The sequence below is a fragment of the Herpailurus yagouaroundi genome, unplaced genomic scaffold, assembly GCF_014898765.1.
Source record: "Herpailurus yagouaroundi ecotype Mexico unplaced genomic scaffold, PumYag 28, whole genome shotgun sequence".
Lineage (NCBI taxonomy): Eukaryota > Metazoa > Chordata > Mammalia > Carnivora > Felidae > Herpailurus > Herpailurus yagouaroundi.
The window spans coordinates 119,373,835-119,385,375 of record NW_024412376.1 but is presented as its reverse complement, the minus strand read 5'-3'; the positions used below and the strand labels follow the sequence as shown (position 1 = coordinate 119,385,375).

At 37.9% G+C, this 11,541-nt stretch overlaps 1 non-coding gene across 1 annotated transcript; it reads right to left on the bottom strand.

Moving 5' to 3' along the window:
- Window positions 1-230: 230 nt before the first annotated feature.
- On the bottom strand, window positions 231-338 carry LOC121040336 (U6 spliceosomal RNA). The gene has a single exon (XR_005795238.1). It is a non-coding gene; the product is annotated as a U6 spliceosomal RNA (small nuclear RNA).
- Window positions 339-11,541: the final 11,203 nt, after the last annotated feature.

Sequence of the window (11,541 nt, the reverse complement as noted above, 5' to 3'; positions counted from 1 at the left end):
ATATTTATTTGAGATTTTTTTCTTGCTTCTTAAGGTAGGCCTGCATTGCTGTTATCTTCCCTCTCAGATCAAATTTTGCTGCATCTGAAAAATGTTGGACCATTGTATTTTGATTTTTATTCTTTATATATTTTTTTAATTTTCTCTTTGATTTCTTTATTGACCCATTAACTATTTAGTAGCATGTTATTTAACCTCCAAATATACATTTTTCTTTCCAGATTTTTTCTTGTAGTTGATTTCTAATTTCATAGCATTGTGTCATCACTCTTGTAGCGGTCATGCTAATCTTCTGTGTATGGTTCCAATTTTAGTATATATGCTGCTGAAATAAGCACACTAGTTTCATTGCATTGTGATTGGAACAGATGCATGGTATGACTTCAGTCTTTTTTAATTTGTTGAGGCCTGTTTTGTGACTTAATATGTATTCTATTCTGGAGAATGTTCCATGCGCACTTGAAAAATAATGTGTATTCTTCTGTTTTAGGCTGGAATTTTCTGAATATACTGTTAGATCCATCTGGTCCAATGTATCATTCAAAGCCACTGTTACCTTGTTTTTTAGGTCGTTATTTAAATTCCAGTTAGTTAACATACAGTGTAATATTAGTTTCAGGTGCATGATATAGTGATTCAAACCTTCCATACAATATGCAGTTCTCATCACAATAAGTGTACTCCTTAATCCCCATAACCTATTTGACCCATCTCCTTACTCTGGTAACCATCAGTTTTTTCTCTACAGTTAAAGATCTGTTTCTTGGTTTGCTTCTCTCTCTCCCTTTTTTTCTTTTAGTTTATTTGTTTTGTTTCTTAAACTCCACATATAAGTGAAATCATATGATATTTGTCTTTCTCTGACTGACCTATTTCACTTAGCACAATACTCTATAACTCTATCCATGTCATAAATGGCAAAATTTCATTTTTTTAAGGATGAATAATCTATTATATCCATCTCAGATCTTCTTTATACTTTGTATCCTTTTATTTTGTGAATCCTTTGCCTAATTTTTATAGATATATTTATTTTACTGATTTTGTGCATCCTACTTTTCTTACTCCTACTTGTGGTCTTTTCTTTACACTCAAAAAATTCCCGTTAACATTTCTTGTAGAGATGGTTTAGTGGTCATTAATTGTTTTAACTTTGGGAAACTCTTTATCTCTCCTATTCTGAATGATAGCTTTGCTGGATAGAGTATGCTTGGCTGCAAGTTGGGTTTGTTTGTTTGTTTGTTTTCTTTCAGCACTTTGAATATATTTGCCACTCCCCTCTGGCCTGTAAAGTTTCTGCTGGAAAATCATCTGATAGCTTTATGGAATTTCTTCTGTATATAATTTTTTTTCTTTTCTCTTGCTGGTTTTAAAATTATCTTTATCATTACCTTTTGCATTTTAATTACTATATGTTTTGTGTGGACTTCCTTGGGTTGATTTGTTAGGGGCTCTCTGTATGTCCTGGATCTGAATTTCTACTTTCTTTTCCAGAGTTGCGAAATAACTATTATTTTTTCAAGTACATTTTTTGACCTCCTTTTCTCTCTTCTTCTCACATCCCTACAATGGGAATGTTATTACCCTTGATGATGTCAATGTTGTTCCCTACATCTATTATCATTTTTATTTTGTTTCTCTCTTTCCTATCCGGCTTGGTTGCTATTATTCTGTCCCTCAGGTCACTGATACGTTCTTTTGCTTCCTTTAGTCTATTGTATATTTGATCTAGTGTATTTTTTATTTCTGTTATCGATTTCTTCATCTCTGGTTCCTTTTTATGTTCCCTGTCTTTGTTAAGGGCCTCACTGATGTTGTGCACTCTTTTCCCAACTCCAGGGAGTATCTTTATTACCATTACTTTCTATGTCAGGCATATTACATAGCTATATACTAGCTCTCTTGTCTTGATTTTGTCCTGTTCTTTCATTGAGGACATGTTCTTCTGTATCCTCATTTTGTCTAACTCTGTCTGTTTTTATTGTTAGGAAAATAACCTATATCTCCTGCTCTTGAAAGTAGTGGCCTTATGCAAAATAGGACCTGTAGTGCCCTGCAGTATGATTTCTCCTGTTCACCAGAACCTGGCACTTCAGGGGTATCTCTTGTGTGTTGCATGTGCCCTACTGTTATATCTGAGTTGTGTTTGCCTTCAGTCCATTAACCTAAAATGGGCTTTCTTTACATATTGTGTGCAGGGTTTGTTCCCTGTGTTGGTAGTGGGCCAATCTGGGGCTTCCTTGGATTTGTGTTGAGACAGACTGGGCATTTGCCAGAACTGCAGTAGCACCAAACTGTAGGATGCTTTATCTGTGTTGTGCTCTGAGAAGTTTTCTTTGGTGGGTGGGGCCTGCAGTCAGACCAGCTGTCTTCCTCCAGCCCACTTCTGGGCTGAAGTGAGACTGGTGTTCATGACTATCTTCCCCTCTCCCTGGGGCAGGAAGCAGCTCCTGGTGGTGCTGACCCCTATCTGTTATTCTTGTCCACTGCCAGGCTTGTGTCACTGCTTTGGATGTACTCTTGCCAAGGGTGTACTGGAAGGGGCAGGTCTGCAAGAAAGTGCAGAGATGGAGTGCAGTGTTAGCAAGATTAGAGCAGATCTGCTGTGGGAGAAGACCTATAGTCACTTTAGAATACTCCTGTGGCAGGGTTGGAGAGAGTGGGTCTACAGTTATGCAGTGACAGCAAGTTCCACACTGGCCGACTACAGGAGGGAACTTGCACCCAGTCAAAACTCCTGCTAAAGCCATATGGGTTGGAGGGGACAGATCCACAGAAGCTTGGGAATGGGATGCTGTTAGTCAGCTGTGTGGAGAATGTGTGCTGTCTTGGTTGCTGCAGATGTCTGTATGTCTAGGCTGTCAGGCAGAGAAGGGAAATGGGGTCTGCCAGTTTCTTTGTTCCTGGATAAGTCTCCCAATGATCTCCACCCCACCAGCATATGCTTTGAGATTACTAAACAATGTGTCTTCCCAAATACCCCCAGATGTTTTCCCAACTTTCTATGTTGTATCTCTTTGGGGCTGATTGTTGTGTTGTCTCTTTAAGGGTGCAGACTCAGTTTTCTCCGTTTTCTCCCAGCTCTCCTAGAGCCAAATCTGCTGCTTTTTAAAGTTCCAGGTGTTAAGACTGCTGCTTGTAAAAACTTGCAAAATAATGCCCCTCTGATTTTCAAAGCTAAATGTTATGGATATCCATATTCCTGTGGGGTTCCCTGTGCCTGGGGTGCCTGGTGTGAAGGACTCTTTCTTTTCTCTTTTTGTGCTGAAAACATCCCTAGCTACTGGGATAGTCCTGTGGGTCATTTAGTTCCCGACCATGTCTTTATCCTTCCTACCCTTTTTGATGTGGCTTCTTCTCTACATTTGGCTATGGACAATCTGTTCTGCCAGTGTTTGGGTTATTTTCAGGGTTATTTGAACTGTCTAGTTGTATCCATGGGATGAGGTTAGCTTAGAAAACTTCTACTCCACCACATTCCCCAGATATCCCATGGTATTTCTATTTGTGTGTCTAGATTTTTCTATGGAAAACATCAGATACAAAACAACCTTCAATTCACCCACTATCATTTCCAGAATTACAAAAATGTTTCTCTGTGCTCACTTGAGTTTCTCAATTTTAATCACCCATGAATTTGTAGGAGTTGGTTATCCAAAGTAACCTGTCAGTGTGTTTTAAGTCCTCAACCTCCCCCACTTTTAGCATTACTATCTCTAAATGTAGTCCATATATCTGTGCTATTATTTGCAAATAATGTTATGATTTAAACACACATACTAGTCATCTGATATTGATATTTAATTTCATATTTAATTCACACAGTAATCATGTGATATAAGAAAGAGATGTAGTTTTACTAACTAAAGACAGAGTCCTACTAAAAACTCTCTGTGTTCTATGTATTATACCAAGTTGTTACACTGAACTGCCTTAATTTTAAGCCAATAAAATACCAATTTTGGACTGCCTGGTGATTCAGCATCTCCCATGCTTCTGCAACTTTGCCATTATTGTGGTACCTGAACCGTAGGAGGTATATATTTGGTTTGTCTTCTTATATTTTTAAACTGTTCTGAAAGGAGGCTATTAAAACAGAGGATAAAAACCATTACTGAATGTAACATGAAATTTCAAAAAAGTATATGTAGCCTAGAATTGTCAAAATTTTCTAGGCAGCTACTCATCAATGGAATAGGACCTTTCTATGAGTTATATTGTCAAGACTAGGGCAGCATTCTTGACAATTTTTAAGGAAATTAAGTCAAATACAATTAAAGTATGTAAAGCAATGTGAAATGTTCATACCAATTTCCAAGAAGTCAGTCTGGCCTTAGAAATGTTTTGATGGACTTGACATCACAGAATTCAATTTTACATCTGTCATCCTATGAAAATGTACTCATATTTTAGAACCATCATCTATAAACTTCTTAAGAGAAGGTGTGTCCCAAATCAATTTTGTGATTATTATCTACTTTGTAAACTTTGGATATATTCTTAGCATAATGTAAGTGATTATACATGAAAATTAAGAAGACTCAAAACAATAACTCAAAACACTTTTAGGCAATAGTGTTTTAAATGTTTTAAGAAAGTTGGTTCTGCTATCTAACATGGATTACTATAATTAATGAGAGCTGTGCAATTCATCCATGGTATCAAAGTTTTTTATGGTTTCAGTGCTGAGAGATTAGAAGTTGCATACATTTTTTAACAATGCCTTGTATAAAGAAAAAGAAGATATTATTTTCATAACACACTGTTTTAGAGAATTTAATTTTTTGTAAAAGATCTCTTCCTTTGCTATTTCAATTTTTCCTTGCTTAAACAGCAAAGTATTCTTTTTTGTTTGTTTGTTTTGTAAGAGCACTATAGAAAAACTCTTGAAAGAAATCTTAAACAGGAATCTGAACTTTCCTTTGAAGGCTACAGTTTATAGAGGGAAAATATGTACTTGAAAGGCAAACAAAAACCACAACAAAATTTCTTTAAGCCAAAAGACAAAATAAAAATATATATATATATAAACATATATATATACATATATATATATATATATATATATATATATATAACATATATGAGTCTTTGATTTACCAAAGTTCTTAAATGAATTTTTAGTGTGATATTTTCCATAATTTATAAAGTCTCTTTCCTCTATGAAAATGCAACACTCATGGTTTTGTTTTATTCATTGGTCTTTATCTTTCTCACTGGTTCCTTTTTCTTCTCTTTAAGAATATATTCTTCAAGGTGAAAAGTATTGACATCACTTCTTTAAATTCTATACTCTGACCCTTAATAAGACTATTTTCTTTTTTTTTTTATTTTTTTTAACATGCATTTTTGAGAGAGAGAGAGACAGAGTATAAGTGGGGGATGGGCAGAGAGAGAGGTAGATATAGAATCCAAAGCAGCTCCAGGCTCTGAGCTGTCAGCACAAAGCCTGACATGGGGCTTGAACTCACGGACCATGAGATCATGACCTGACCTGAAGTCAGAAACTTAACTCACTGAGCCACCCTGGTGCCCCAATAAGACTATTTTCAAATTTTCAAATATTGACCTCTATCTCCAATTTCAGACAAACATTGAAATTAAATGATTCCTAATACTTCTTTATACCATAACACCAAACTCATATCTGTCTAAAATGTCCTTTTTCTCTCAATTCTTTTATCTATCTGTTGGGACAGGATTAAACTAATACTTGATACAATGCCTCAGTCTTCATTGGTACTTAGAAAAGTAGAATGAATTGGATCACATTTTTTCCTACACTGAAAACTAGTATTTTTCTCATGCCCCATTCTCTCTTTTCAAAGACTGAGGTTTGGCTTCTTTTTTTTTTTTTAATTTTATTTTATTTTTGAAAAAGAGAGTGCAAATAGGGCATGGGCAGAGAGTGAGGGACACAGAGGATCTAAAGTGGGCTCTGTGTTGACAGCAGTGAGCCATACGGGACTCAATCTCACAAAACATGAGATCATGACCTGAGCCAAATAGGATGCTCAACTGACTAAGCCATCCAGGCATCTTGAGGTTTGATTTCTTCTATTTTTTTCGTAGAACCCTTCTTTTATATTCACTGCATGAATAAATTATTCCAAATTATAGCTAAGAAAAATAATGGTTGTATTATATGTTACCTCACATTCCTAGAGAATATCAACATGAGATTAATCTCCTAAAATATAAGTTTCAAGATATTCTTTATTAAAATTACTCAGTGGTGAAGTGGGGAGAAGGGATGAATAGTCAGAGCAGAGAAGATTTTTAGGTAGTGAATATAGCTGTATGTTATTATAATGATAGATATGTGTCATAATATATTTGTTCAAACCCACAGAATGTAAAACACCAAGAGTAAACTCTAAGATACAGTATGGACTTTGTGTGATTATGATTTATCAATGTAGGTTCATCACTTGTAACAAACGTACCACTTTGGTGGGGGGATGTTAGAAATACAGGAGGGATGTTGGATGGAGGCAGGAGGTATCTGCAAAATCTCTGTATCTTCCTCTCAATTTTTCTGTGAACCTAAAATTGCTATAAACAATTCAAATATCATAAATAGGGGCACCTGGTGGCTCAGTCATCAAGCATCAGACTTTTGATTTTGGCTCAGGTCATGATCTCACTGTTCATGAGATAGAACCCAGGTTTGGGCTCTGCCCTGACAGTGTGAAGCCTGCTTGGAAGTCTCTCTCACTCTCACTCTCTTTTCCCATCCCCCGCTTGCTTTCTATCAAATTTCTATCAAAATAAATAAACATTTAAAATTATAAATACCTTTAAAGTTATTGTTATTAGTAATTTTCAATAGCTACTTACATTACTCTTCTTGGTTTCCCACCTAGAAATCTAAATATTATAAGCACTGAACAATGTGCTTGCCTTTCTGTTTGTATCTGCTTTAGTACCCAACGTGTCACCATAATTCCAACCAAACTGATATTCTCACTGCACTTTAAATTTCTTATAAAAATTTTCATTCCTTTAAGTGCATTGTGCTTGCTATTGTTCCATATCTTAATAATGTCTCTCCTACCTCTTCACATATCCAAATCTTACTAATGCTGAAAGCCCAACACACATTTGACCCACACTAGGAAAGTTTTCCTAAACTTGCTGTTTAATGGTAGTTTCCCCCATTATTGAGGCATTAAAACATGGTTGCCTTTGGTAGCAGATAGAGTAGGATCTAAATGTTTATCTCTTACTATATTGCGACTTTGGACACATTTCTTGATTTTTTTTAATATTCAAATTCCTTAGGCATTGGATAATACATCAAATTCACCTCATTTTGTGAAGAAGGTTTAACTTCATATGTATATAAGTGTGTATAGGTGTGTTTGCATACAGTGTCCTAAATATAGACATAAAAAGTGTTCAGTAAATTATACCTATAATTGTTTCTAAAGTACTTCTTATATTTTCCACTCATTTAATCACTGATCACATATTTAGCAGGTATAATGTCACATTTATGGATGCTGTCTCAGTTCTCTCCTCAGTTCTAACTCTATGTACGATTTTAGTATTTTAGTTATCTTAAATCCCTCACAACACCAAAGAGAGAAGTCACTTAATAAATATCTTTTGACTTCCATGGAATAAAATTTCTCCCTCAACCTCTGCCTAGGATCATAAAGTTTTATACATGGAAGCACATCCTGAAAAGTACATGCCTAGATTGTAGATTTAGGGAAATTCAGAGATAATATCCATAAGTATTGATACTAAGAATATTGCAAGAATAATTTCTGATTAGAATATTGCCCTGATGCAATATTTAAAAAAGCTTTGGGTTAGAGTTAGTAGAGTTAGTTAGTTATCCCATTCATTGGATATCAGCTCAGTGACTTTGGTCAAGTGATATAAATTCTCTAGGTATCCACTTTCTTCTCTAAAATTATGGGCGTGAGAACAGAGTCGCCGGAGCCAAGCACAGACAAGAGGCCCACGGAAGAGGGTAGGAAGGGCGGCAAGGCTGTGCACGCTACATGGACTGCAGGAGGGAGCCAGGGTGGAGGGGCGGCCCGCCGGCCAAGTGGAGACCCCGAGTCGGGCTTGCAAAAGCAGAGTGGCCAGACAGAGTGTGTTTGGACAGCAAGCAGGACTTAACATCTGGAAGGTTATAAACTAACAGCTCTGCTCAGAGAGTGGGAGGGTTAGAGGACAACCGGAAGGAGAGTTGAGCCCCAGACAACGACAGAGCTCAGCTTGGTGGGGAACAAAGGCACTCGCCAGCGCAATCTCCCTCGCCAATCCCCCAGCCAAAATCCCAAAGGGAACCAATTCCTGCCAGGGAACTTGCCTGCACCATGCAAAAACCCAAAGCTGTGCTTCTTCGGATCCATCCCTCCAGCAGCAGGTCTAACTCCCTCCCGCTGCCAGGGCCCCTCCTGAAGTGGATCACCTAAGGAGAAGCAAGCTGACCCTGCCCCTCCCACCCCGTGAAACTTGTCGATCCACCCCAGCTAATAGACCAGATCCCCAGCACCACAAGCCTGGCAGTGTGCAAGTAGCCCAGACAGACCACGCCACCTCACAGTGAATCCCGCCCCTAGGAGAGGGAAAGAGCAGGCACACACCACTGTGACTGTGGTCCCAGGGGTGGGCTGGGAGCAGACATCAGGTCTGACGGCGGCCCCACCCACCAACGCAAGTTATTCAAGACAGCACAGGCGAAGTGCCCTGCAGTTTCACACCACTCTAGGAACTCCAGGAACTATCCAAAATGACGAAATGGAAGAATCCCCCTCAAAAGAATCTCCAGGAAATAACAACAGCTAACGAATTGATCAAAAACGATTTAAACAATATAACAGAAAGTGAATTTAGAATAGTAGTCATAAAATTAATCGCTGGGCTTGAAAACAGTATAAAGGACAGATGAGAATCTCTTGCTACAGATCAAGGGACTAAGGAAAGTCAGGAGGACCTAAAAATGTGATAAACGAGCTGCAAAATAAACTGGAAACGACCACGGCTCAGATTGAAGAGGCAGAGGAGAGAAGAGATGAACTAGAAGATAAAATTATGGAAAAAGAAGAAGCTGAGAGAACGAGAGATAAAAAAAATCCAGGTGTATGAGGGGAAAATTAGAGAACCAAGTGATGCGCTAAAGAGAAATAATCTACGCGTAATTGGTATTCCAGAGGAGGAAGAGAGAGGGAAAGGTGCTGAAGGTGTACTTGAAGAAATAATAGCTGAGAACTTCCCAGATCTGGGGAAGGAAAAAGGCATTGAAATCCAAGAGGCACAGAGAACTCCCTTCAGACGTAACTTAAATCGATCTTCTGAACGACATATCATAGTGAAACTGGCAAAATACAATAATAAAGAGAAAATTCTGAAAGCAGCGAGGGATAAACATGCACTAACATATAAAGGGAGACCTATAAGACTCGTGACCAATCTCTCTTCTGAAACTTGGCAGGCCAGAAAGGAATGGCAGGAGATCTTCAATGTGATGAACAGGAAAAATATGCAGCCAATAATCCTTTATCCAGCAAGTCTGACATTTAGAATAGAAGGAGAGATAAAGGTCTTCCCACAAAAAGAAAAACTGAAGGAATTCGTCACCACTAAACCAGCACTACAAGAGATCCTAAGGGGGTCCTGTGGGACAAAGTACCAGAGACATCGCTACAAGCATAAAATATACAGACATCACAATGACTCTAAACCCGTATCTTTCTATAATAACACTGAATGTAAATGGACTAAATGCTCCAACCAAAAGACATAGGGCATCAGAATGGTTAAAAAACCAAGACCCATCTATTTGCTGTCTACAAGAGACTCATTTTAGACCTGAGGACACCTTCAGATTGAAAGTGAGAGGATGGAGAACTATTTATCATGCCACTGGAAGTCAAAAGAAAGCTGGAGTGGCAATAATTATAAGACAAACTAGACTTTAAATTAAAGGCTATAGGGGCGCCTGGGTGGCACAGTCGGTTAAGCTTCCGACTTCAGCCAGGTCACGATCTCGCGGTCCGTGAGTTCGAGCCCCGTGTCGGGCTCTGGGCTGATGGCTCAGAGCCTGGAGCCTGTTTCCGATTCTGTGTCTCCCTCTCTCTCTGCCCCTCCCCCGTTCATGCTCTGTCTCTCTCTGTCCCAAAAAAAAAAAAAAAAAAAAATTAAAGGGTATAACAAGAGATGAAGAAGGGCATTATATAACAATCACAGGGTCTATCCATCAGGAAGAGCTAACAATTATAAATGTCTATGCGCCGAATACGGTAGCCCCCAAATATAAAAAACAATTACAAACATAAGCAACCTTATTGATAAGAATGTGGTAATTGCAGGGGATTTAACACTCCACTTACAGAAATGGGTAGATCATCTAGACACACGGTCAATAAAGAAACAGGAGCCCTGAAGGATACATTGGATCAGATGGACTTGACAGATATACTTAGAACTCTGCATCCCAAAGCAACAGAATATACTTTCTTCTCGAGTGTACATGGAACATTCTCCAAGATAGATCACATACTGGGTCACAAAACAGCCCTTCATAAGTATACAAGAATTAAAATCATACCATGCATACTTTCAGACCACAATGCTATGAAGCTTGAAAACCATAGGAAAAAGTCTGGAAAACGTCCAAAAGCATGGAGGTTAAAGAACACCTTACTAACGAATGAGTGGGTCAACCAGGCAATTAGAGAAGAAATTAAAAAAATATATGGAAACAAACGAAAATGAAAATACAACAATCCAAATGCTTTGGGATGCAGTGAAGGCAGTCCTGAGAGGAAAATACATTGCAATCCAGGACTATATCAAGAAACAAGAAAAACCCCAAATACAAAATCTAACAGCACACCAAAAGGAAATATAAGCAGAGCAGGAAAGATACCCCAAACCCAGCAGAAGAAGAGAAATAATAAAGATCAGAGCAGAAATAAACAATTTAGAATCTAAAAAGGCTGTAGAGCAGATCAACGAAACCAAGAGTTGGTTTTTTGAAGAAAATAAACAAAATTGATACACCTCTATCCAGGCTTCTCAAAAACAAAAGGGACATGACCCAAATACATAAAATCATGAATGAAAGTGGATTTATTACAAGGAATCCCTCAGAGATACAAGCAATTATCAGGAAATACTATGAAAAATTATATGCCAACAAACAGGACAACCTGGAAGAAACGGACAAATTCCTAAACACCCACAGGCTTCCAAAACTCAATCAGGAGGAAATAGAAAGCTTGAACAGACCCATAACCAGCGAAGAAATTGAATCAGTTATCAAAAATCTCCCAACAAATAAGAGTCCAGGACCAGATGGCTTCCCAGGGGAGTTCTACCAGACATTAAAGCAGAAATAATACCTATCCTTCTCAAGCTATTCCAAAGAATAGAAAGGGAAGGAAAACTTCCAGACTCATTCTATGAAGCCAGTATTACTTTGATTCCTAAACCAGACAGAGACCCATTAAAAAAATAGAACTATAGGCCAATATCCCTGATGAATATGGATGCAAAAATTCTCAATAAGATACTAGC